Source organism: Gadus chalcogrammus, chromosome 12, assembly GCF_026213295.1.
Source record: "Gadus chalcogrammus isolate NIFS_2021 chromosome 12, NIFS_Gcha_1.0, whole genome shotgun sequence".
Classification (NCBI taxonomy): domain Eukaryota; kingdom Metazoa; phylum Chordata; class Actinopteri; order Gadiformes; family Gadidae; genus Gadus; species Gadus chalcogrammus.
In genome coordinates, this window is record NC_079423.1 from 19,946,811 (window position 1) to 19,972,395 (window position 25,585).

The following is a 25,585-nucleotide window of genomic DNA, read 5'->3' on the forward strand; positions in this document are numbered from 1 at the left end:
TTCTCAATTTTGTAACTACCTCCGATAGCTCAGAGAGCGACAGTGGGTAGAACTGCTCGAAGACAGTAGGGCATACAGGAGATGCCGCTGGATCTACGGTGGACAGAGGAGGTGAAGACTTGATGGCAGAGATTTTATCGATAAAGAACGTAAGAAATTGGGAGGAGTGATGGCACAACAGCAGGAGAGTTGCAGGGATTAATGAGATTTTTTAGAGTGCCAAAAAGAACCTGGGGCCTATGGCTGTTTTTGGACACAAGGTTGGATATTAGGGCTGTAACGATACGCGTATCAAACCGAAAATCGCGATACTCAAAGCCACGAACCTGTCTCGCGGTGTGAGAAGGCAGAAGCGCAATATGCCCTTTCTAACTCTTCGGTCAAATTGTCCGATTGAAATTTGCTAATAATTTGTCTAAATAATAGTCTGCTGACAGCGCCCCCTCCTATCGATGCCGTAAATATGTGACGAGATGCCCTCTCTGTGATCACAGCTCTCCGTGGCTACGGAGGATTGCATTTCTCCACAGCCGTCGAAGTCCTCCTATGCGATATGAACGACATTTATCCAGAGTGGGCCAAGCGCGAAAAAAATTGCCTGTGTGATCCTGTCTCTATTGTTTTGTGTGATTTGACTGGCAGTTTGTCTGCTTATAGGTCGGAATGAAGCGGCCACCGATTATTGACAGGATGGGTACTTTATTCTACCGGACTCGTTCGCTTCTTCACTAGACACACGCGCTACCGCTCGCTCTCCTCGCTCGTCCACTCACTCGCTGACGTCACTCACACACGCATACGCACACTGCCATTCTCGCGCACACACATATGCGTAACACTATGCCTCGTTATTGCGACGTTCATGTTTTTCCTCATCTATTGAAAGTTAGGCTATTAAACATGTTGCATTCTATACGGCCTGATTATGTCATTATTTAAGCTACATAGCCTAATAAGAAGCGCTAATAAGGATATTTGAATAAACCAACCAAACAGTGAAAGGGGCCCTATTATGCCTACCAGCAAAAAGCATCCTCCAACTGCAAACTTTGGTTATTTCTTTATTAATTTAGCTATACTTTAATAGTATTCTTTCGGTTCAAATCTGTTCAGTGTTCCAAATTATTTGTTATTAAATGTTACATTAAGATAATTGGCATTTAAGTGTTTAAATAAAATGCTTTTTAAATTTAAAAGAATCATGGGATGTATCGAACCGTGGGTCAAAAATCGTGATACAAACCGAATTGTGAATTTGTGTATCGTTACAGCCCTATTGGATATGAATTGGGTTTTCGCAGATTTTACAGCTTTCTGGTATTTTGCTAAACCGTCTCTTAAAATCCCAAGGGAGACATAGAGTTTGTCCCTCTTCCATTTTCTCTCGGCACGCCTACATGTGCGTCTAAGAGTACGAGTGTGATCATTGAGCCACGGCTCAGTGACAGGTTTGGGGCGTCTATCTTTAAAAGGTGCAATCAAGTCCAGAATATTAGAGCAGGTAGAATTAAAAGAACTGAGTATCTCCTCCGCAGATGTATTTTCTAAGTCACTTGCGGGAGGCATAGAGTCAATAAAAGCGACGGAAAACTGTGACGCGGTCAACGGATTCAGCGCGCGCAGGCGGCGCGCCAGGGCGCGCGTTGAAGCCTGACGCCTCGTTTCCACATACGTACATTCTCGTATGCGATCCAACCGTCTCCGACCGAAAGTCCATTCATTCCTATGTGATTCTCCGTAATGTCCCTCCGAGACTCCTCCCCTCCGTAAAATTTCTGTCCGGTATGTCCGTAATATACGTTCAAAAAATTTAACTTTCGCCGTCGTTTTACGGAGATACCGTATGAAAGTTTTTATGTTTTTCACAAAACATGCAAGTACCTGGCAGGCCAAACTCCTCACCGATCTCTTTCCAAGCCTGGTTGGTTTTGTTTTTATCTCTGTATATGTCGATCCTCATGTTCCAAAGTACCGGTCTCCTAAAAACGGCCATTATCATACGCTCCCCCATCTTTTGTCCGTTGTGGTGGCCCAGCCGCTGAGCAGTTCCCCACATGGCCACGTGGGGGCCACAAAGGCAGGCAAAGGCAGCCAAGGGGTGTGGTTCTGGATGGGAGGTACTACTCAGCTTACCCTGCACAGGTGCGCTGAGTTAGCCCTGCAATCAGAGGGCCTTTTTAACTCCACCAGAACAGCCTGAAGACAGACTGGCTGGAGGAGCGTGTGGAGACCAGAGACACGTTAGGCCAGTCTCGTGGTAAGAGGCCTGTGGCCAACCCTCTTGATCACTCCAAAACTAATCAATGAAGTTACGTTCAAGTGGAACGAAGAGCTGTTTTGTCGGTGTGTGTGAATTGTGTCACGCTGTAACCCGACGAAGGCCGGCAGCTGAAGAGGAACCCCAACGACTTGAAGAGGAACCCCAACGACTTGAAGAGGAAACCCAAGCCGAGCTAGGGCGAAGAGGTCAGTGGCAGGGACCACAGACCCCACTAACCTCGGACTATCTTTCTCTCTCTCCCTCTGGCCCCACCCCAGGAAGAGCCAGAAAGGGCACCCTGACGACAGCCGCCAACCCGGTGAAGATTTGAGTTGCCTTTTGCCCCCTCCCTTTTCCCCCTGCACCTTTTTATAAATAAATGACTCAAGTTGATTTCACCGCAACCCCCGCTTCCGCCTGTTCTATTCTGATTGGTGATCCCACTGTTGTACCTCAGAGACCAGGCGCCCACACCGTAAATAAATTCATGTCTGTACGTAAAACACTAGCGACTCCTTCCGTAAATTTACGGAAGCACGGATACGAAAAACATACGTATGTGGAAACGAGGTGTGAGCGCCAGGCAGAGTCAGAGTGAACATCACCGGTAAATGGCCTGAAATCGGCACATCACAAATTTCACTAATACACACATTTAAGCCATGGGACAGAACAAGGTCTAGTGTATGACCCTTTTCATGCGTCGGGGCAGTAACGGACTGTGTGAGGTTAAAAGAGTCAATGAGATTCAAGAAGTCTTTAACTAAGGGCCGGGAGTCACAACACACATGGATATTAAAATCGCCTATGATTAATAAGCGATCTGTGTTCAAGACAATTCCCGCCACAAAGTCAAAGAAATCCTGGATAAAATCCTTATTAAACTTCGGGGGACGGTAGATCACAGCACATAGAACAGGAAGTTGAACATGTATCTCGAAGAGTTGCAGTTCAAAGCTAGAGAAGCTGTTTGACGGAGTTTGGCGGCAGCGGAAGCTGGATTTAAAAACTGACGCCAGCCCTCCACCTTTCCCAGTAATCCGGGGGGTGTTTATGAAGGTACAGTCATGCGGAAGAAGTTCAGCAAATGCTGTAAGCTCGCCAGCGTGAAGCCATGTCTCTGTGAAAAACATAAAATCTAAGTTCCTGGACGTGAAGAAATCATTTAAGATGAATGTTTTATTAGTTATTGATCTGGCATTGATAAGTGCCAATCGCAGAGTGAGCTCCGCGGTGGAAGATGTAGTGTGCTTGCGGGTCATTTTGATGGGCCGCAGCAGACTAGGATACACTCCGCATCTTCCGCCCCTCCTAGTGTGCAGGCTAGATGTGCGTGGTTGATTGCAGGCGTTGTCAGTAATAATGGTCTGTATAGGGAATGTGTCATTTGAAAACAGTCAACTATGAGGACCATTGGTACAGACTCTAATAAAGATCCAAACTTAAACAATAAACATAAAAATGCTATTGCTTTCTCAACCCTCCTAGCACGTAGGAGAATTTTGATGGACTGGAAATCACCCCGATCCCCGAGTTGTACTGTGTGGGTGAAGGATCTTATGTTCTTTTTAAAATTAGAAAAAATTAAGTTTTCGCTTCGGGGTCTACCTGACAAATTTGGTTCTACTTGGGGCCCAATTATACAACACTTCAACAAATTGAAAAGTCTCTCGGCAGACTTGTAGCTTAGGACCTTTCCCATCCAGCCTTCCTTTAATTTACTATAATAATCAGTTATTATTATTTCTTATTTATTTTATTTTGACTTTATTCTTAAGTTATCTTTTATTATTATTTATTAACTGACATGCCCTCCTGTACTCTATTGTTTTTTTTGCTTTGTATGTGCTCTGTACCTGGGTCACTGTTTGTCATCTGGGGCAGGGCTCCAGAGTGCGCCTAATTTGGGCGCACATGCGCCTAGAATTCGGGGTAGTGCGACCAAATATTTTATTTGGGCGCACCGGTGCGACTGAAAATGTATCTGGTATAATTATTTATTTATTTTTACAGAGCAGTCTATTCATAATATTGTAATAACCACGGAAGAGGCAGTGAATGAAGTATTGATTAGACAGCGATTTATTAGATACCTAATAAACCGTTGGAACACGCAAGACCGGTAATAATAGCAACGCCGGTAAACAAACCCGCGAAGCCCAATCCAGGGGCCTGTACTACGAAGCTCGATTAGAGGGTTAGCGAGGTATGTTGAGCTGAAAGCCTGGGTTAGCTGTACCATGAAAGTCGATCTCTTTAAAAGGTCCCATGACATGAAAATCTCAATTTATGAGGTTTTCTAACATAAATATGAGTTCCCCTAGCCTGCCTATGGTCCCCCAGTGGCTAAAACTTGCGTTTGGTGTAAAACGAGCACTAGCTGTTCTGCTCGCCTTTGAAAAAACGGAGGCTCAAGCGCGCTGATTTGGAATGTCTGGATTCATGACGTCACCAAGAATCTCAGCTCCTCCCCTTACTCTGCCTGGCCCGCCCAGAGACGTTGGCCTGCCAATGAGACTCGACCGTGCGAGCGCCACATGTGTGTGTCTGTGTGTGTGTGTGTGTGTTAGGGCTGGGCGATATGGACCAAAAGTCATATCTCGATATCTTCAAGCAGAATATCGATATAAGATAAATATCGATATTTGTCGAAGGGGGGGGGGGGGGGGGGGGGGGCGGCGGCGCGCTCCGTGCGCAGATTTGATATTACTATTCCTACCGTTCGGAATTGAATACAGTTTGATGGTTGAATAAACCGTGGACTAGACACTGCCTCCGCCTCGTATTAGAGAACATTATAATATATAACATCACGGCCAAAAGCTTTGTGCGCTTCCAAAATATTATGAACCGTAACGACTGCGTGGGGGGGGCGGACATGACATGCTATTTTATGTATTCTTTAATATAGGTATTAGTGGGCAACTAACACAGTATTCAAAGACGTTCCCGAAATTCTGCCGTGCAGCCACGGTACCACATAGCCTTTAGCCGTGTTCTGTAAATATTCTAGAACCCACGGGAGGCATGTCGCAGTTCATGTACTTCAGCGAGTCAAAGCCAAAGTTCCTTTCCCCCAATTCCTTCTCAACCATGGCTCAGATAACCCCCAATACAGTCTCGTTGAGGAAATACAAGAGACGTCAAAGAACCGACAAGAAACACTTGCGTTATAGTGTGTGTGTACACACACACACATGTGGCGCTCGCACGGTCGTGTCTCATTGGCGGGCCAACGTCTCTGGGCGGGCCAGGCAGAGTAAGGGGAGGAGCTTAGATGCTTTGTGACAGACCAAGATATTCCAAATCAGCGCGATTGAGCCTCCGTACATTATAATATATAATGTCACGGCCAAAAGCTGTTTGCACCTCCGGAATATTATGGACAGAATTGCAACCCTTTGGTTGCAACAGTTTTTAAGCACACTCCACAAATTACGTGATTTTGTAATTCGTCAGACAACTTAGATCCAAACCATTTCCATACTATGGAGCCGTTGGTCTTTCGCTTGCAAACAAGCTCCTCGGAGCTGCATGCGCAGGCGGACTCCATAGCTGTGTTCGAAATCGTTCCCTATGACAGATATAGCGCACTATATAGGGTGCTCGCCATTTTGTAGTGGTGTTCGAATTCTCAGTGGTTAATTTCATGCACAATATAGTAGGGCTGTCAATCCTCCCCTCAAATCATATTCGAATTTCTAATGCTTCTTATGTTGAATATTCGAATAATATTCGAATATTTTAATGTTTTTTTTAATTTTTTTTAATTATATCATTATATACACCGATACCATCTTATTATTAGGCCTACGTCCCGCGTCCACTAGAGGGCGCGTCAACCAAATCTGTTATGCAACATTTGCAACAAGTTTTACAAAATCAATACAAAACTTATATAAATAGGTACGATATAACGCCAGAAATATTCAAGCAATGATGTTTAATGAAGATGTTGTCTGCCGCCCAGCTTGCAGACAACGAGATGAATGTGAAGGATGTTTGGTTTGATAGTTATGACGAAGAGGGAACGCTCCGTTCACTTGCATGGACAGAGTCTCTGGTTACTAAGCAACCTCAACGTCTTGGCGGACTATATATCTGCTGATCAACACTACGAATGCTGGAAACACACCAGACACACCATGTGAAGTTATTTAACCCGATTATTGTTATTTATATCCGAGATTATTTAATCTAAACCGATCTAAACTCTATCACCCAAACACCGCAGCGTTTGGGTTTCCTACCTCGGACTCCAGCGCAGCCACGGCCGACAACTTTCTTTATTCTGGGTGGAAATAGTAACATAGTTACGCCATTAAATGCGTTTATGGAAACATTTTTAGCGAGAAATGTGCATTTTACTTCAGTAATGTTCGCTCGGTGAATGTGAAGGATGTTTGGTTTGATAGTTATGACGAATAGGGAACGCTCCGTTCACTTGCATGGACATGGATTCATCTAGGCGCGTAGGAGCGTAGGCGCGTAGCTGCGTAGGACCATTTTTGACACAAAATGGTCAAGCAACATTTTAGCTGCGTTACGCGCGTAAATCTTTACGCGGGTACGCGTTTGGTGTGTTCGTACCTATGCTTTCCAGCTCTGTGTCTGCTCGCGCGCTGCTCCCCGCCATCTTGTAAGCATACAATGCCGAACGTCACGACGCACAACGTTGACTTTGATTTGCGTGGTTGCTAGGCAAAAGTTAAATGTAATTCTTGACTTGTCAATAAAATTTGCTAAAAAAAAAAAAGTTCGAACGTTAGTTGCCGCACTCGAATGTTCTCCTTTTTTGAAAAATTCGAATTGTATTCGAATAGCGAAGTTCGTTTTGACAGCCCTACAATATAGTGCACTTAAAATACCCAATGAATAGTGAACGATTTCGAACACGGCTCATGTTTCAAAAAGTGACGTGAGTCAGTGGAGGGGGGGGGGGGGGGGGGCAGGCAGAGACTGTGTGTGTGAGCCGGAGGCAGAGCGTGAGAGTTACGAAATAGCAGGCGGCAGTCGTCGTTCGAAACTGGTGTTATTTGGAACAAATGTGCTGTAATTTCAACGCAAATTAAATTATATCGATATTGACGATATGGTCTCGTTTCATATCGCGTTTGAAAAAATATCGATATAATTTAAATATCGATATATCGCCCAGCCCTAGTGTGTGTGTGTGTGTGTGTGAATACACACTGTAACGCAAGTGTTTCTTGCCGGTTCTTTGACGCGTCTTGTATTTCCACAACGAGACTGTTGTGGGGGTTATCTGAGCCATGGTTGAGAAGGAATTGGGGGATAGGAACTTTGGCTTTGACTCGCTGAAGTACATGAACTGCGACATGCTGCTGGTTGCCGCGAGGCACCATCGCCCGGCAGCGGGCAGCCGGCAGCAGGCAGCGCGCGGTTCAGTGGACTTCAGGTTGATGTGAAAGTGGAAGAACCAGAGACGTCGCAGAACCCGACAAAGTCGTTTGTGATTCATAATATCGTCTGGAGGCGCACACAGCTTTTGGCCGCGATAATATGTATTAAATCATTTAATACATATTATCGCTACTAGAGGTCGACCGATATATCGGTCGGCCGATGTATCGGGCCGATATTTGTCATTTTTTAATCTATCGGCATCGGCCGATATCTGTGTTTAGTAGCGCCGATTTATAGTCAGGCATGTCCGCGGGCAGCCCCGTGTTATTGGTAGGCAGAACGCATGTGAAGGACCCCAACCCAAAACTTGTAATCCTGGGAGATAAGGTAAGGCTTAAATTCCGCTATTTCAAAGTTGTATGGTGGTAACATATTTACTAGGTTATATATGTTACAAGTAAACTATGAAGTGTTGCTTCACTTAGTGAAAGAAAAAAAAAAAAAAAAAAAACGAAAAGCATTGAACCGTCGCGAGCTGTAACCTAAAGGTGCGGCCACACCAGACGCGTATCTCGCGTACTTTTTACGCGAGATACGCGCGTAAAATGTTGCTTGACCATTTTATGTCAAAAATGGTCACATACGCGCAATACGCGCCATACGCGCATACGTCACTCGCCTAGATGAGTCCAATGTCCATGCAAGTGAACGTAGCGTTCCCTCTTCGTCATAACTATCAAACCAAATGTTATGTTATGTTACTATTTCCACCCAGAATAAAGAAAGTTGTCGGCCGTGGCTGTGTGTGTGTGTGTGTGTGTCTTGCCCCAGGATGAGGCTCCCCACGGTAAAGGCTCCAACACTTGGGTGTGTGTGTGTGTGTGTGTTGCCCCAGGATAAGCTGCGCTGGAGTCCGAGGTAGGAAACCCAATCGCCGCCGTGTTTGGGTGATAGAGTTTAGATCGGGTTAGATTAAATAATCTCGGATATAAATAACAATAATCGGGTTAAATAACTTCACATGGTGTGTCTGGTGTGTTTCCAGCATTCGTAGTGTTGATCAGCAGATATATAGTCCGCCAAGACGTTGAGGTTGCTTAGTAACCAGAGACTCTGTCCATGCAAGTGAACGGAGCGTTCCCTCTTCGTCATAACTATCAAACCAAACATCCTTCACATTCACCGAGCGAACATTATGAAAGTAAAATGCACATTTCTCGCTAGAAATGTTTCCATAAAAGCATTTAATGGCGTAACTATGTTACTATTTCCACACAGAATAAAGAAAGATGTCGGCCGTATGCTTCTGTCCAAGCTCACTACTCTCTGCCAGTGACGTCGGGTCAAGCTCAACGCTGATTGGGCAACGCGGCTATCGTCAGACGCGTATCTCGCGTACTTCGCGTAAAAAGTTCAATTTTTTGAACTCTTGAAATGTACGCGATATACGCGCGTATAGCGCGTATTGCGCGTAAATATACGCGCCACATACGCGCTATATGCGCGTACAATGTTGCTTATACGCTTAATACGCGTGAAACGCGTAATACGCGTATTAAACCAATGGTTCCCTATGGAAAAAAATGGCGATTTGAGACGCGAAGTACGCGAGATACGCGTCTGGTGTGGCCGCACCTTAAGGCTACAGCTGATTGAGTTCACAGGCTCACAGTTAACTTGTCCTTGCTGTTAGCTTGAAGGACTTTACTCGAAATCTAGTAGCAGCTTGCTTGCTTACAGTAATATGTTGGCCCAAATGTTATGAGTTCTGCTTAAGTTTTCCTGTATTGGAGTCGAAAAATGTCCCTCTGTTCGTGGTGTGGAGGAGGCGGCATTATGTTGCGCTACTCCGCCCCTCTCACAGACAGCTCCGTGCTTGGAGACACAGAGCAGCCATGGAGCAGCTCAGAACGGTGTATGACATTTGTTCAGAAGCGTGGTTTAGGTGACGCAGACAATAGCCGAGTTTCCAACTTATTTACATCAAAGAAAATTCACCTCAAGAACATGCGCAGCTGCGTGTGTTTCTATCAACGTGTTTGCGAATAAAAATGGATCGTTAGCCTGATGAAGTGACGTGTTCAGACCAATGTCTGTACTTTTTATTCGAAGTTCGAATATTCGTTCGAAGGTGGGGTGAAAAGTTCGAATTCGAAGTGTAATTCTCCATTCGAACTGTAAAAATGCGCTATAAAGAAGAGAGCGGCGAGTGGCTTCTCCTCAATAAAGCGGCCCTCATGGATCCCCGCTTCTCCCGGTTAGTAGGGCTGAACGATCTATCGTTTTCGACCGAAAATCGCGATCTCAAGCATTACGATTTTGGGATCGTCAAAGCTGCGGGTTTTTTTTTTTATATATAATATATATATATATATATTTTTTTTTTTTTTTTTTTTTTTTACAAAAGTGCAATTATTTTGATGCTGATGAGCCATTGAAGCAAGTTTACTTAAGAAAGAGGGCTCCCTTTTTATTTGACTTTTTTGGTTGTTGTTTCTTAGGTACTTGAATAAACAGTCTTGCATTTGAAATCTGTTGCCAGCAATTTCATTATTGCATTACCTTAATGGAATTCATTGGTTATATTAATTTATACTGAAACTTGATTTAAAGAAAATAAATCGTGGTTGAAATCGAAACCGCAATCTCTACCAGAAAAATCGCAATTTCAATTTTTTCTTAAAATCGTTCAGCCCTACCGGTTAGTCCACCTTTCCCCTGCACAGAAACATCTCGTGACTGAAAGCCTCTCACACGAGCTCATTGAAACGGAGACCGACACTGATCGCACAGGACGGGGAGAAAAGTCTGCTGCTGCGCTGGGCGCGATGGGCAGCCTGTTTGGGGACTCATACAGCACGGCTGACACAAGCAGCTGCAACGGTAACGGAGAGCTGCAAGACTACTTGTAATTTTCTTTCCGTAAGGAATAAAAAGAGCAGCATGCCGTGTTGGAGGTCGGCCTCACAGATTGTTCGTTTATATAGGCTGTGTGTGCCATGGACGACATGCGCTCCGCATATCGCGCTCCGAGCAGTTACGTAAAAGACAGCCGCACTTGTGTGTCGGAGCTTCCTCTTGTTGTGTTTACAAATGTGTTATCAAAGATGTGTTTTTATCCTGTGCTGTTATGAATTCAGTAGGTGTACGTGATTTCCACAAGAAATAAAAAGAAACACGACAACATCCGTTGTCGTGTTTCTTTATTTTATTTATTTTTTTATAGTTCTATGGGGGGGGGGGGGGGGGGGGGGGTCGAATGTATTCAAATGTATTCGAATTAATTATGGACATTCGAAATTCGTTCGAATTTCATTTTTGGAAAGAGTGACAGCCCTAGTCTGTATATAGCCTACGTCCACAGTAAAGTAGTATAACGTTAATAGTCAAGAATGTGAGAAATCACAAAGGGTTTAGCATTGCCCTTGCTAGTGTGTTTGTAGTACTACTGTTTATTTTTGATGTAACATATTTTTATATTTTCCAAGTTAATTTATTTTATTTATAAAATATTTATTTAATTTTTCTTTGAATGAATATTTCAGTTAACACTTGCGCCCAAACAAAACTGGTATGTATGACTCAAGGTTCAAGTCAGAGTTCAATAAATGTTAAAAAATGTTAAAACAAATTGTGTGCATCTACTTATTATTAGTGTGACGCTTTAGCATGCAAACTAATGGGAAAACTTTTAGATATCGGCCCTAAAAATCGCCCCAAAAAAATCGGCAGCCCATATCGGCTATCGGTTAACCCTGACCTCTAAGTATCGGCATCGGTTATAGAAAAACCCATATCGGTCGACCTCTAATCGCTACAGTGGACCACTGTAGCACTCTGTCACGGAGACACAATGCGCAACAGTAAGAATTGTCTACATAAGGTCCAACAAGGACGATCAAATAACGAACACCCTCTGATGAGAATCTGTATCTCTCATGAAGAACCCCAATTTCGTTGTTTGCACAATGACAATAAAGTCTGAAATCTGAATATCGTCAGACAATGCCAAGGGATCGGTTCTGTCCCTTAAAACCCTCTGTCTCCGGAGACGCCTGTACGAGAAGTCCGCCGAGGTCCACGGGAACACCCACAAATGGTGACGCCACTGTCAGAGGAGGGGCTAGGAAGCTGCGCACGCCGATTTAAGTAGCCGATCTCCGGCTAGACTAAGCCGAAAAACTGCTCCCGACCAGGTTTGGTTGCGAGCATAAGTCACCATGGTGATACAGCGACGCTAAAAGAGATCGACTTTCGTGGTACAACTAACCCAGGCTTTGAGCTCAACATACCTCGCTAACCCTCTAAGCGAGCTTCGTGGTACAGGCCCCGGGTGGGAAGCTAAGCTAGACTCTGTCAAAGCTGTACGTTTCCAGTTGGGGGGGATTCTAGATGCACTAGAAAAGCTTGAAGAAGTGGCAGGAGACAGCAAAATAGTCTCAGAGGCAAAGTGTGCCGCTTGGTTTGGTATAACTTATTGTCAGAGATCAACTTTGCAAGCAAGGTACTACAAGCAGCAGATTTCTCAATGGACACAGCCATTAGATTGATCGATTCTCTGAAAGAGTTTTTGCTCAAGTATAGAGAGGAGGGCTTTCAGAAGTCACTTGACATTGCACGCAGGATAGCCATTGAAATGGATGCTTCTCCAGAATTCAAAGAGACGTTTTAGGAAGAAAAAGAGGTTCCAAGATGACAATTCCAGCACTGGTCATCATGAAAATGAACCCGAGAGGCACTTGTGTGAGAAATTTGAATTCATCACTAAAATGGAGCACATGACAAAAGCTGAGCTGGAGGAATCAGTTACCAGATATGCCCTGACTACCTGTGATGTTTCCAGAGATGTCATTCAAGAGATATACCCAGCGAGCCGTCTACTGAAGGGTTACAAGGCTCTTGAGAAGTAAAATTTCTTGGGATGCACGATATATCGGCAGTGTTCTTGTTATCGTCCGATGTAAGTCATTTTTAACATATCGGCATCGGCTCGATAAGTAAAACTGGTCCGATATTAACAGCCGATAATTATTTCAGTCTAGTTGCCGTCGTTTGTTTTTTGCACATGCGCAGCTTGTTTGGTCATGTGACAATGTCAGTGACGCAGCCAGCAGAGACGCACACGGAGAGGCATACAGGCGTGTTTGTTACCTGTGTTTTGTTAACTGAAAATAATCTGAAAAAAAGATAAATAGAAAAAAAGAATCAATGTCGGCCGTTTGGAATTATTTTACGGTATCAAACGAAGACACTCGAATTGCAGTATGCAATACTTGCAAAGCTCAAGTAATGCGCGGAGGATGCCGTGTGAAATCATTCAACACCACCAATTTAATGAGTCATTTGAAAACCCGCCATCCAGAAGTTCACATACAATGCCAGGGAGCTAAAGTTGCTAGCAAGCAGCCCAAAACGAAAACCACAGCAGCCGCAGTTGTGAGCCCAATACAGCAAGCATTCGACTAATCAAAGAAATTTGCCAAGGACAGCGCAAAGGCCAAGTCAATCACGAACAAGGTAATGGAAATGATGGCTCTTGACGACCAGCCATTTTCCATAGTGGAGGACCGAGGCTTTCGTCAGCCGATGGAGCACATTGAACCCCGCTACAGCCTTCCAAGTCGCCGTTACTTTTCAGACGTTTCCCTCCCTGCTTTGTACGAAGTGGTAGCCACACAAATCCACAAGCTATTGGACAGCAGTGTGAATGACGTTAGCTTCACGACAGATATATGGACCTCCAACATCAGTCAGATGAGTATGTTAAGCCTGACTGCTCAATGGATTGATGACGACTTTGAAATGAGAAGAGCTGTGTTACATGCACAAGAATTTGCTGGGTCGCATACAGGGACTGCCATAGCTAGTGCATTTGACGGCATGTTTGCTCAGTGGAAAATACCGAAAGAAAATGTGCATGTTGTGCTTCGTGACAACGCACGAAATATGCAGAAGGCAATGGACGAGTGCGGTGTTAAAAGCCTGGGCTGCATGGCTCATTCACTGCAGCTGGCAGTGCATGACGGAGTGCTAAGCCAGCGAAGCATCTCTGATTGTGTGGCTATTGGAAGGAAAATAGTTGGACATTTTAAGCACTCTCAACTTGCCAGCTCTCGGCTGAGAGACATACAGCAAGAGTTGGGCATGAAAAACAAGATGCTACAACAGGATGTCGCAACCCGATGGAACAGTACTTTTTTCATGATGCAAAGTCTACTGGATCAGAAGCGCACACTTGGTGTGTATGGAGCAGATCACGAGCTTCCCGCCTCTCTGAGCTCATACCAGTGGGGCTTAATTGAAAACATGACTACGCTTCTTACTCCATTTGAACAGTTAACAAGAGAGATAAGCTCACATTTGGCCACTACTGCTGACGTGATTCCCTCTGTGGTGGCACTGAAACGTTTGCTGAGCAAGGCAGCTGAAACGGATAGTGGGGTTTGCACAGCAAAGAGCACTCTACTAGAAGCTGTGAACAAACGCTTTGGAAGCAGTTTCTCCGAGCCACTTTACTACTTGGCAACGATCCTGGACCCGAGGTACAAAGACCGCTATTTTGACACCGTCACCAAGCTAATGGCAGTAAATATGCTTCAGATGGAAGTGGACAAAGTGACGCACAGCGACAGTGCCACGGGGACACCTGACACAGAAGATCCGCAGGAAAAGAAGCCGCGTACTTTCAGTACGCGGCAGTCGCTACTGGACATGCATGATGAAATTCTGGAGGAAAACTCAACAGTGCAACAGCTGGCGGGCCTGACAAGCAAAAAAAGTGTGCAGGTCAGGGCTCTAAACTAACATTTTTCACTGGTTGCACTGGTGCGCCTAACTTTTTTTCTTAGGTGCACCAGCACAAAAGTTAGGTGCACCCAAATTGTCGACCATATCGCATTCAACACTGCAGTTTTACAGGTTCACGTTTTTTAAATAGCTGTCCATGTAGGCAATATTGACTTGTAAATGATGAACTAAGAATCTGGTCAACCTAATGTTCTTTATTTAAATATTTGCACAAGAAAGGTAATTTCACTGAAACATTTTGGTGATTTAAGTGCTTCACTGAGCTGCAATTTAAACTTAAAACATCTGAAGATAAATGAAATAAAAAGAAAATCTAAATTAAAAGTGCAAGTGTTTTAAACTGAAACTTCAAACTGAACATCTCATGGCTCTAGGTCTTATGGACTATCCTCAATTGCAGTCACATGCCCCTCTGATGGCCAACTCATGTAGTTTGGCCTTCTTGATCTTTGGCAATAGCCCGGGCTATTATTTGTTTTCTATCACTGAACTTTCGAACAAAACTCTTGCTCAGCAACGATGGGAAATAGCCTACTATCAAATGCATTATTTAAACCAGTATGAATATTACCGTAGGCCTATATGTTTACCAGGCAATTGAATAACGCCTGCACACACACACAGGCACGCACGCACGCACGCACGAACACGCAGAGTGGTAATCGGGAGAGTTGGGAGAATTCCCGGTGGCCCGTTAACGTTTCAGGCGGCGCCGGGTCAACGTCGCAACCAATTCCGTTTTGTCTAGAGGGGAGTAACTGAGCGCCCCCTCCCGAAGTGGAACAGCCCAGGTCGGCCTTGAACTGCGATTGGTCAGAAAGACGTAACAGCTAATGACAACATTGAACTCTCATGCAGGCTCGAACAGAGTGACACACAAACACACACATCGTTTTTCATCCACTCCGTATCCAGCTTATTCCATGCTTAAAGCACCCAGGCTACTATGCGGCGAGCTGGGGCTCTCATGTTCTCCCCTGGGTGTATTCCTTGTCCGCATCCCCTGCCATCCAGTTGTCATACGATTCCTGCAGACTGGTTTTCAACGGCTGATTCCATGGATGTAGCCTACTTTGCGTGTGCCGTGTTTTCCCGCCGATGTGGCGAAGCTGTATGGTTATGCTGTTGAGAGCTTAAATAAATGCACGATATAAGTTGACTGAACAATTATAGAAGTTTAACATTTTGTTCAGCAAATTTGACAACTGACAGATGCAATATTGTAGCCAGTGAAAATCGCAAAATTCTGACGAGCATTCTTAAATGAAGTGGAATAAACAGGAATATCTGGACCACGGCCAATCAGAGGGGGGTCCCGCTATTCATTATCTCTGATTGGATTGGACCATGATATGGGCCTTTCAGAGTCGCAGAGTTTTTTTCTTTTTGAACGGCTGGTTGCACCGGTGCGACCTCCGATTTTTTTTAGTCGCACCATTGAGAAATTAGGTCGCATGTGCGACCAAATTGGTCGCACTTTAGAGCCCTGGTGCAGGTATATTATTATTTATTATATATATATATAGTACTTTTTATTAGGGATGGGCATAATTAATCGATGCTCGATAATCGATCGTTAAGAAATGCGTCGATCAATTTATATTGTTATCGATCAAAAGGACGTTGTGTTGCATACTGTGAGTCTTGAACATTTAATTGAATATCACTATGTGGGAGAAATACCACCCTTCCGACTGGTGGAAAGTGAATGGAAGAAGGTTCCCCAGGCTGTCAAAGTTCGCGCGACAATACCTCAGCATCCCCGCAAATTCGGTCCCGTCAAAGCGGGTGTTTTCTGCTGCTGGACTGACAGTTACAAGGCTGCGTTCGCGTCTGACCCGCGAGCATGTTAACAAGCTTATATTCCTAAACAAAAATATGTAGGCTGGAGTTACTGTATGCTATGGACAGTAGGGACAGTAACCACCGTATGTGAGTCGCTCTTTTTTTTCTTAATGTGTTGTCTCTCGCTCCGCTTTTCTTTCGGCTTGGTGCCTCTTGGAGTCGTTACATTTTGCCAAAACGGTGATATTTTAGCAACAAGTTCAGCCTTATATATGTTCAATAAGGTATTGCTTTTAGATAGACTAGTTCATGCAATTGTTTGTAAATGGGTGGCTCATCTTTTTGTTGCGAGCCTTTTCCGCGCGCCGGCTGCAGCCTATAGGCATTATATGTCGGCCTTTTTTTTTCAAAACAGTTATACAGTTTAATGCCCACTTTTAGCCTACTGCCTTTGTTTGATTATTGTTGTCCGATAAGTTGGCTACTTATTGTAATTGGAATAGGCTACAGATTTAGTCTTGTTGAATCGTTTCCAAACCTTTAAGAGCGCCTGTAGGCGCATTGTTCGGACTTTACGAGCGCCGCATAGGCCTATAACCTATGCCTGTATTTATTATTTTAAAACTGTTAAACGGTTGTAGGTCTTCAAGTTAAACTGTATTGTATTAATGTTGGCCCATACATTATTGTTGGAATAAAGATTTCATTGATAAAAACATGCTGCATTTTCTACCAACGGGAATTTCAATATAGCCTATAGAAAAAAGTTAATGATTAATCGATAATTGATCGATAACTCTAGCGATGCTCGATCAAGGAAATTTCTTGAAATGCCCATCCTTACTTTTTATCAATATACTGTAAATTCTCTAGATCTACTAAATTAATTGATTTACTTAAATGAAAAAGCAGATTGTGTAAAAGTATCTATTTTAGTAATGCTACACTGCCCCCTTGAGGTTCACCTATAGTCCTGGTCATCAGCTCAGAGCAGAGTTAAACAAAACTTTTAAGGAGCGGAGGATAATGTTATAATGTCCTGTTTCCTGAGAATTTTCCAGGCATGTAGTTAAACACTTGACTTGTCTATATTCCGATAGGTGCATGGCTATCTGAGTGAGCCCCCCATCCCCAGAAATGAGAGCCCACTGCAGTATTGGAAAAGCAACATGTCCCGCTTCCCTGCCCAAAGCAGCACGCAAGTACCTTTCGGCTCCATGTACAAGTGTCGACAGTGAACGTCTCTTCTCCGCTGCATCACATGTTGTCGATGAAAAGAGAAATAGGATCCAATGCAAGAAAGCAGAAATGCTTCTCTTTGTCAAGAAAAACTTGCCTTTGCTGGTGAAGTAGGCCTGGACTAACCCTACAGTAAAACACTTTCAATGTTTTCAGTATTGTTCGTCATGGTTCAAATTATTGTTCAGTCATGGTTCTAATATTTATGTTTTTGTTATGGATGCCCTGTTGTTGAAGAAACAATGTATTTCAAAGTTTTGGTAAAATAAAGAAAGAAATGTAATTTGTCCTTTTCATATTCACAGTGTTTACATGTTCTTCAGTATACAAAATCATCATAGAAACTTGTTTTTATACCAATATCGATATCGGCAAATATCGGTTATCGGCCATAACAGCAATATTAATATCGGATATCGGTATCGGTCAAAATGTTCATATCGGTGCATCCCTAAAAATGTCCTCATACAGGAGAATCTTGATTTGGTGTTCCCAAATTTGACAGTATCTCTTAGAGTTTCCCTGACCATGCCTCTGACGGTTGCATCTGCAGAGAGATCGTTCAGTAAGCTGAAGCTTATAAAAACATACCTTCGTTCGAGTATGAGCAATGATCGCTTGTCCCAGTTAGCATTGATCTCTATTGAAAACAGTGTGGCACGGTCTATTTCATTTGATGCCATTCTTGACAAATGGGCAAGTGCAAAGGCACGACATGTAACAATTTAGTGGTAACATTGTTACATAAAGCACAAACTGTTGTGCAGATGTCCAGTACAGAGAATGTATTGAGCTGCTGTTACATGTTATTACATTATCGTAGGCTACATTCTTTTTTGTTTTGTTTTTGATTGAGCGTATCACCTGCTGTAATATGAAACTTAAAATGGAAGTCAGTAATAAAAGTATTGTGTTTATTGTGTTTTGTGTTTTTTTTGGATTCCATGAATCAATTATTTATAATTTATTTTTAAACGTAAAAAAAAAAAAAAAATGTTTTGGTGGTGGTGGGGGGGGGGGCTGCTATGTGTCTGCATACCCCCCAGAAAGTAGGCAGTTTCGTTTGAGACACACGCAATTCAACCGATGCACACCCTCACACGCCACACCCTCTGAGACCCTTTGATTGATTGACTGCTGACCTGGTTCCACCGGGGAAAGTATGCCTCTACTGGTGCAGCTTAAGCCAATAGCCTTTTGAGGCAGTGTTGTTTCTGAATATTAGTGTTAAGGGCCAATAATGCGCGACACTTACTATCATACATTAGTCACCATGTCTGTGGACACATTTGTATGCAGTCACATCATTAATAATAGTTAATATACAAAAATATACAAAATGTCACTCTGAACTCAGTTCAAAACTTGAGAGCCCTGATGTTAGTTTGCAGATATAGCGACAGACTGTTGAAAATGTTGTTACTATGAGTTGCTTGCATATAGTCACTCACACATAAACTTAACCCTCACACCTGGAGTATACAGGTTGCACTTCTGTTTGAGAAGCGTTAGTTAAATATAAACGTAATTTCTGTTTAGGTTGCGTCACGTGTATAGTGTACATTGGCGCTGTAAACAAACAATATGAAAAAAAAATTGTTATGTGAAAACCATCACATAACAACTTCTGAAAATGCCAGGCCTGAAAGAAAAGAAACCCACACACGCGCGGAAGTACACACATTCCCGCAGAAAAAACAACAGCTAGCGTGTGATGTCCTGGTAAAAGCAGTAGGTCCCGTGCCTTCGCATGCGTGCAAATAAGTGCTTCAGACATCACCATTCCGAAGTCACCGAGGGGTGAACAGGAAGATTGATGGACTTTTAATTAATCGTGAGAACGGGTTATTCTGATCTCCAGCGCAGAAAGCCATCTCACAACAAACCATTACGTCTACAGGAAGACAGGCATGACATAGCCAGTAGTATGCTAACTGCAGCTAGCAGCTATTCATGGCTCGTTGTTGGCATTCAAATAGGATGTTATCGACAGGAACAGATACGGGATTGAGTCAGACGACATGTCAGAAGGCATTCACTCAAATTAAGCTGAATGTCAAGCCAATATAACAAGAAAGATTCTCAGGCTCTTAAGTGTTGCTAAGTAAGCTAAGTTACCGCTAGCGCTGCTCAAAGTCCAAAACAATTCTGGATGGGTGGCGAACACAATAGAATTACTAAGCACGATCGAGAAAAAAACATTCATATTGAACTTTTTCACAAATTAAACGCTAATGTCAACAAGCAAAAGCACAGCTGTCAACTTACTTGCGAGACACGTACAGCTTGGAGATTGAGTAAAAGTCGCTAGCTGTCAGCAGAGAGTTGCAGGCAAACCTCTCTGGCGCGCTCCGCATATCGCGGGAGCGCGCCTATCCACTCCGTGCAGGCTTGGCACGAACCAGAGGGGTATTTCATCAAAGTCGCTAACGAAGGCGGCGGTTAGTTGATTAAAGTGTAATTCCAGTGAAAATTGAACACAGGGTCTTTTTCGGCATGAAGACCCATAGAGTAAGCCCACCAGACACTTTTTTTCGTTGATAATCGAGTACAGAGCTTGCCCGGAGCAATGTCACAGCCTAAATGGCTTCCATGTTATTGGCTAGGGGCAGTGTGAAAGCTTCCAAATCTGCATTTTTTTTAACCATTAATATTGCTCAAAATAGCACCAAACCTCGAAGACCCTTAGTGAAAATATAGGCTGTTTGTACTTCATGTATGTAAATTTGACCAATTGTGGTCTTTCACTTGACAAAATCGTGACGACTAGGCTTGTATAATAAAAACATAGACCTATATAAAATAATATATTGCGTATATATTATGATTGAATTAGGGACCTCTTGATTATTATATTATTTATTTATTTTGTATGTGTAATGCACCTTCAGTTGGCTCTCCCAATTTCGTTGTATAGGTGACTGTACAATGACAATAAAGTCTATCTTTATCTTTATCTTTATCTTTATCTTTTTATTAGAGTGGTAGCCTCACTCAAGCTTTTTACTTTTATATATTATAAAACGGCCTATTGGTCGAACAAAATCGCTATATCTTATTGTACTACCGCACCCCCTGCATATTTGTTCTGTTTAATCAGATTTTAAGTAATTAAATAGGCTTTTGGTTGCGACCGAAAGCAGCCAACTACAGCTGCTTTGGTAGCAGCAATGGTGTTCACAGTGACTGGCTGCTTTGAATACGACTCATTTGCCGCCAAAAGCCTTGCATCGCTTATAAAGTCGCAACTCTTTTATGGTCGCGACTCTTTAATGGTCGCAACGCTTTTAGAGCCAGCAGCCAGCTGCATCATATAGCCAGCAGCCAGGGGTCGCAGCCTGTCATTACGTCCTATAATTATAATACTATTGTATTAAATCAAAAATAAAATGTTCAAATGAAAGGTCGGTTGCATCAATAAATTGGACTACAAGAGCAACAGTGAATCCGACCATAAAGGGAATAGAACAGGAAAAAACACTTGATTAAAGAGCTAGCGTCAATAACCACTGTGGCATTTGTTATCTCTCCTGTTACACTTATATCAAGGTATATTACGCTATAACTAGTAACTTTGTACATAATGTATCTTATAAGGCTTCATGACATTTAACAAATAGGCTATCTATAACATATAAAATACAATATTTGTACTCACTGCAAAATACTATATTAGATTTTATTGATACTGATAAAGCAACAATTACATCATTAGGTGAGTGCCGCATGCAGCGCTCAACTATTCTTCTTAAAGGTCCCATGACATGCTATTTTATGTATTCTTTCATATAGGTATTAGTGGGCAACTAACACAGTATTCAAAGACGTTCCCGAAATTCAGCCGTGGTGCAGTTACAGCCACTCTGAGCCAGTCGCACATTGAGCTTCCCCCAAATGCGCTGTTTTGGCGTCCGTAGCTATAATGCAAATGAGGAGGAGCGGGGCGGGTCAAGGAGGAGAGTGGGGGTGTGGCCCTGAGCAGCTTGCAGCCACGGTACCATGCGCTCTGTTTATAGTGGATGTATCGCAATGGCGAGGCGCACACAGCCTTTAGTCGTGTTCTGTAAATATTCTAGAACACACGGGAGTCCGGGAGCTCTATATCTAAATATTATCATATAGCCTACATAGATATCTATATCATATAGGCCTAACATATATTATCACGGCCAAAAGCTGTGTGAGCCGATATTATGAATCTCAAATGACCGCGTTGGGTTCTCCGACGTTCCTGGTTCTTCCACATCCACATCAATTTGAAGTAGACTGAACCACGACAAGGAGGAGAAAGGGATTGTTGCCGGGCAGCACTTAGGCACCTCCGCCTCCGGCGGTGGTCCCTCAGCGGGGCTCAAGCGGGAGACATTCGCCGCCAACAATCCCTTTCTCCTCCATGTCGTGGTTCATGTTCTTGAGGGAGTCAAAGCCAAAGTTCCTTCCCCCCAATTCTCAACCTTGGCTGAGATAACCCCCACTACGAGTCTCGTTGTAGAAATACCAGAGACGAGAGTCCGACGTGTTATGCGCCATAACACCAAAAGCAGAACGGTTATCCAAATAACAAGGAAGTGTACAACACTTACAGTCCTGGAGCTCGATATCTAAATAATATCATAGATATCTATATCATATAATACATATTATCACAGCCAAAAGCTGTGTGCGCCTCCAGATGATATTATGAATCACAAACGACTTTGTCGGGTTCTGCGAAGTCTCTGGTTCTTCCACTTTCACATCAATCTGAAGTAGACTGAACCGCGCGATGCCCGCTGCCGGGCGATGGTGCCAAAGTTCCATTCCCCCAATTCCTTCTCAACCATGGCTCAGATTAACCCCTACTACAGTCTCGTTGTGGGAATACAAGAGACGTCAAAGAACCGACAAGAAACACTTGCGTTACAGTGTGTGTATTCACACATACACATGTGGCGCTCGCACGGTCGTGTCTCATTGGCGGGCCAACGTCTCTGGGCGGGCCAGGCAGAGTAAGGGGAGGAGCTTAGATGCTTTATGACAACATAAATAAAGACATTCCAAATCAGCGCGCTTGAGCTTCCGTTTTTTCAAAGGCGAGCAGAATAGCTAGTGCTTGTTTTACACCAACGCAAGTTTTAGCCACTGGGGGACCATAGGCAGGCTACGGGGACTCATATTTATGTTAGAAAACCCCATAAAGTGAGATTTTCATGTCATGGGACCTTTAAAGGAGCATTTCACCGGTGGAGGCATGAATATGTATTGAAATTGGGTCCTATATGTAGTCGAATAAGAAAATAAAATTCTAATTTGGTGCCGTCTTGACCGAGAAAAGGCAGAAAGTGACTTTTTGGCGCTTGTGGATTGAAGACAAACAACTCCCAGCATGCACCACGATGCACAGCTTCGCTGGCCACTCCCGCTGATCTAGATCTCCGCCTATCGGACACCTCGCTGTTCCATCTACCAAGCTGATACCGCAAGACTGCTTGAAAATCATTTCACACAACATTTCTAGTGAATAGTATTAGTTGGTGAAAACGATCCGATTTCGTTTTATGAGGTTCAGGGATATCTCCGTAAAGACGGAGTCATTTCGAAACCGCATCGAGCTGTAGAAACGCTGTAGTATATATTCAAGGCACTGGTTCTCCACAGAAAAAAGTGAAGCGCATCAAGCCTGCGCGCTGTATACAAACATTCAGTCACGAGGAGATTCAACCTTTTAAATTGAGCAGAAATACTTTTTAATGTACAGTTAGTAATTACATTTATCAAGGGGCTTTATTTAAACCTCCAAAAAGAATACAAATAAAATAATAAATAAAAAATTCAACGCAACTCTGACGTCCCCCAGCTGGTGGGGGGCTAATGCCATCAAGCGTTTCAGACGTCCACACACTAATCCTAAAACGAAACCGCATAGGTCCGGATAGATTTGAAACCACCTCCGAGGGTGGTTTCAGAAATGTGCGGTTTCGGGCACCGGATTCGCCGGCTCCGTCTGGACGGTCGGCCGAACGGACAAGACTTATGCGGTTTCACCAAAAAATCGGCTTTGTGTGGACGGGGCCTTAGAAGGCGAACACACGTTCACCAAGACGGAGAGACAGCGCCGGGCGACTTACGTCACTATCTGCCAATGGATCGTGGATGGCTGGGCTGATATATCAGTCTCAACTGTGGTCCAAGCTTTCACGAAGGCAGGAATAATCACTGAACTGCCAGGCAGCAGCAGCGACACTGACTTGGATAATGACGAGAGGGAGCCAGGCATGTTGGATGCCGTACTCGCCCAGCTGTTCAATTCGGACACTGAAGAAGAAGAATTCGAGGGATTCATGGACGGGGAATGAACTGAAAAAGTGAGCTTTACGTGTTATACGTAACTGAACAATGTTGAGTTATGCACTAACGTTTGAATTAGCGTATCAGAAAGGGGTTTATTTTACGTGTTTACAACTGAACAAGGCTGGGAGATATTGTTAATATGCACATTAACGTTTGAACATCGTTACCATGGGAGTGAACAGAGTTTTTAGAATGCTTAATAAAGTTAGACTTTATCTGACTGTCTTGTTGACATTCCCTTTAGCAGAGCTCCATCTAGTCGATGCATAACGCAACCCCAGTCAAACGTTTGACTGCAGTATCTTCTATTCTATGCGCCTTGTAATCCGGTCCGCCCTATATATGAAAACAGTTCTAAAATAGTCCATTCATTGAAGGTGCGCCTTATAATCCGGTTCGCCTTATAGTGCGGAAAATACGGTAGTCCTCGTTTGCATTTCTTTCGAAATGTTGAACTTGCCATCTTCTATGTCAGATCCAGTACCCTCCGCCATTGTACTTCAGTTTTATCAACAGCCTCTGTTAGCTTAGCTTCAGACGCTGTGGATGTTCGTTTCTGCTGGTGAAGTCCCACCCACTGGCACTGCTCTAATAGGTCTGTAGCGTCAGTGGGTCCCACCCCCTATAGAGGGGTGGGACTAGTGGTTGTAGTCTTACGAGAATCCTCCCCTCTTATACTTCCTATTTACTTCTACGCAAAAATCGTCATATTGCGTCATCTTAAACAGGAAGTGTTGGAGATCGATACGGATCTCTCCAGTCTCTCCAGAAAATAAGAGAATGATGCACGACCATTCAAAAATATGAGTGGGTTTCTATTCTAACGATAAGCTTAATAGAAATGGGTGAAGTTTCCCTTTAAGTTTTATTATTTCTTTCTTTCTTTCTTCCTCTACAAACTTTGGGACCTATCTCCTTCCTCTTTTCACCTAGAGACTCCATTCTATTTTTAAAATGTTCAGAATAGCTTGGAAACGGGCGCTTCTTTACAGATAAAAATAAAAAGATTAAACTCTTCAAGATATTCTACTTTCAAAATACTATATTTTCTTTTAACATGGGAGTCAATGGGAGGACGGTGGAGCCGTCATACACTTCAATTTTCAACAGTTTATCTTTGTTCACCATTTAACAAATCTACACACTTGTATCTTCAATAGAATCTTAACAGAATTTCAATATCATTTATACTTTGTTCAGAATCACATTTTTAGTTTCATACTGGCTTCGTTTTCAGTTGGTCTCATTTGAGCAATACAAAAGTGAGCCCTGAGGACTAAGGACTCAAGGACTTAATTGATCTCAGGTTCTAAGTGAGCAAGTTTGTGAGGCCACATGGCCTCAGATAGGTATATATGGGATTGGGACAGCACTTCACGAGAGAACATGTTACCTTGACAGGTTTAATGACAAAGATGTTGCTGACACATGCCGGTTTGGGAATCTCATTTTGACGTTTTTTTGTAAATGCAATGAAAACAATTGACTACAGCAATTTATTGATATTAGACAATATAATTTTTACTTCAGTATAAAGGATGCATTGAATAATTTAGGTCATTATTGGCCTACACATACTAATCATAAGTCAGAACGTGCTACCTTTGGCTGATATATAAGTACTCATATGAAGAGCCGTTTGGGAGTTCATAGTTCACTGATGACGGATCATGTGTTACGCCTCGTCCTGCTACTCGGTCCAACACCCCCCTCTCGCGGCGGCAGGGCGTAACGGATTCCTCTTTCCGCAACCCAGCTGTCGGCAATCCGCAATCCACGTTCCCCATTTCAGCCTGG

At 43.4% G+C, this 25,585-nt stretch overlaps 1 protein-coding gene across 5 annotated transcripts in view; it reads right to left on the minus strand.

The window, feature by feature from the left end:
* Window positions 1-20,175, minus strand: part of rabgap1l (RAB GTPase activating protein 1-like) — a 193,174-nt gene extending 172,999 nt beyond the window's left edge. For 2 of the 5 annotated variants that reach the window (XR_008897155.1, XM_056604526.1), the window contains exon 1: window positions 19,727-20,159. The gene's annotated coding sequence lies outside the window, so the exon portion shown is untranslated. Of the gene's footprint in view, window positions 1-19,726 lie in introns of all 5 variants that reach the window. The other 3 variants (XR_008897154.1, XM_056604525.1, XM_056604524.1) reach the window with 2 other exon arrangements.
* Window positions 20,176-25,585: the final 5,410 nt, after the last annotated feature.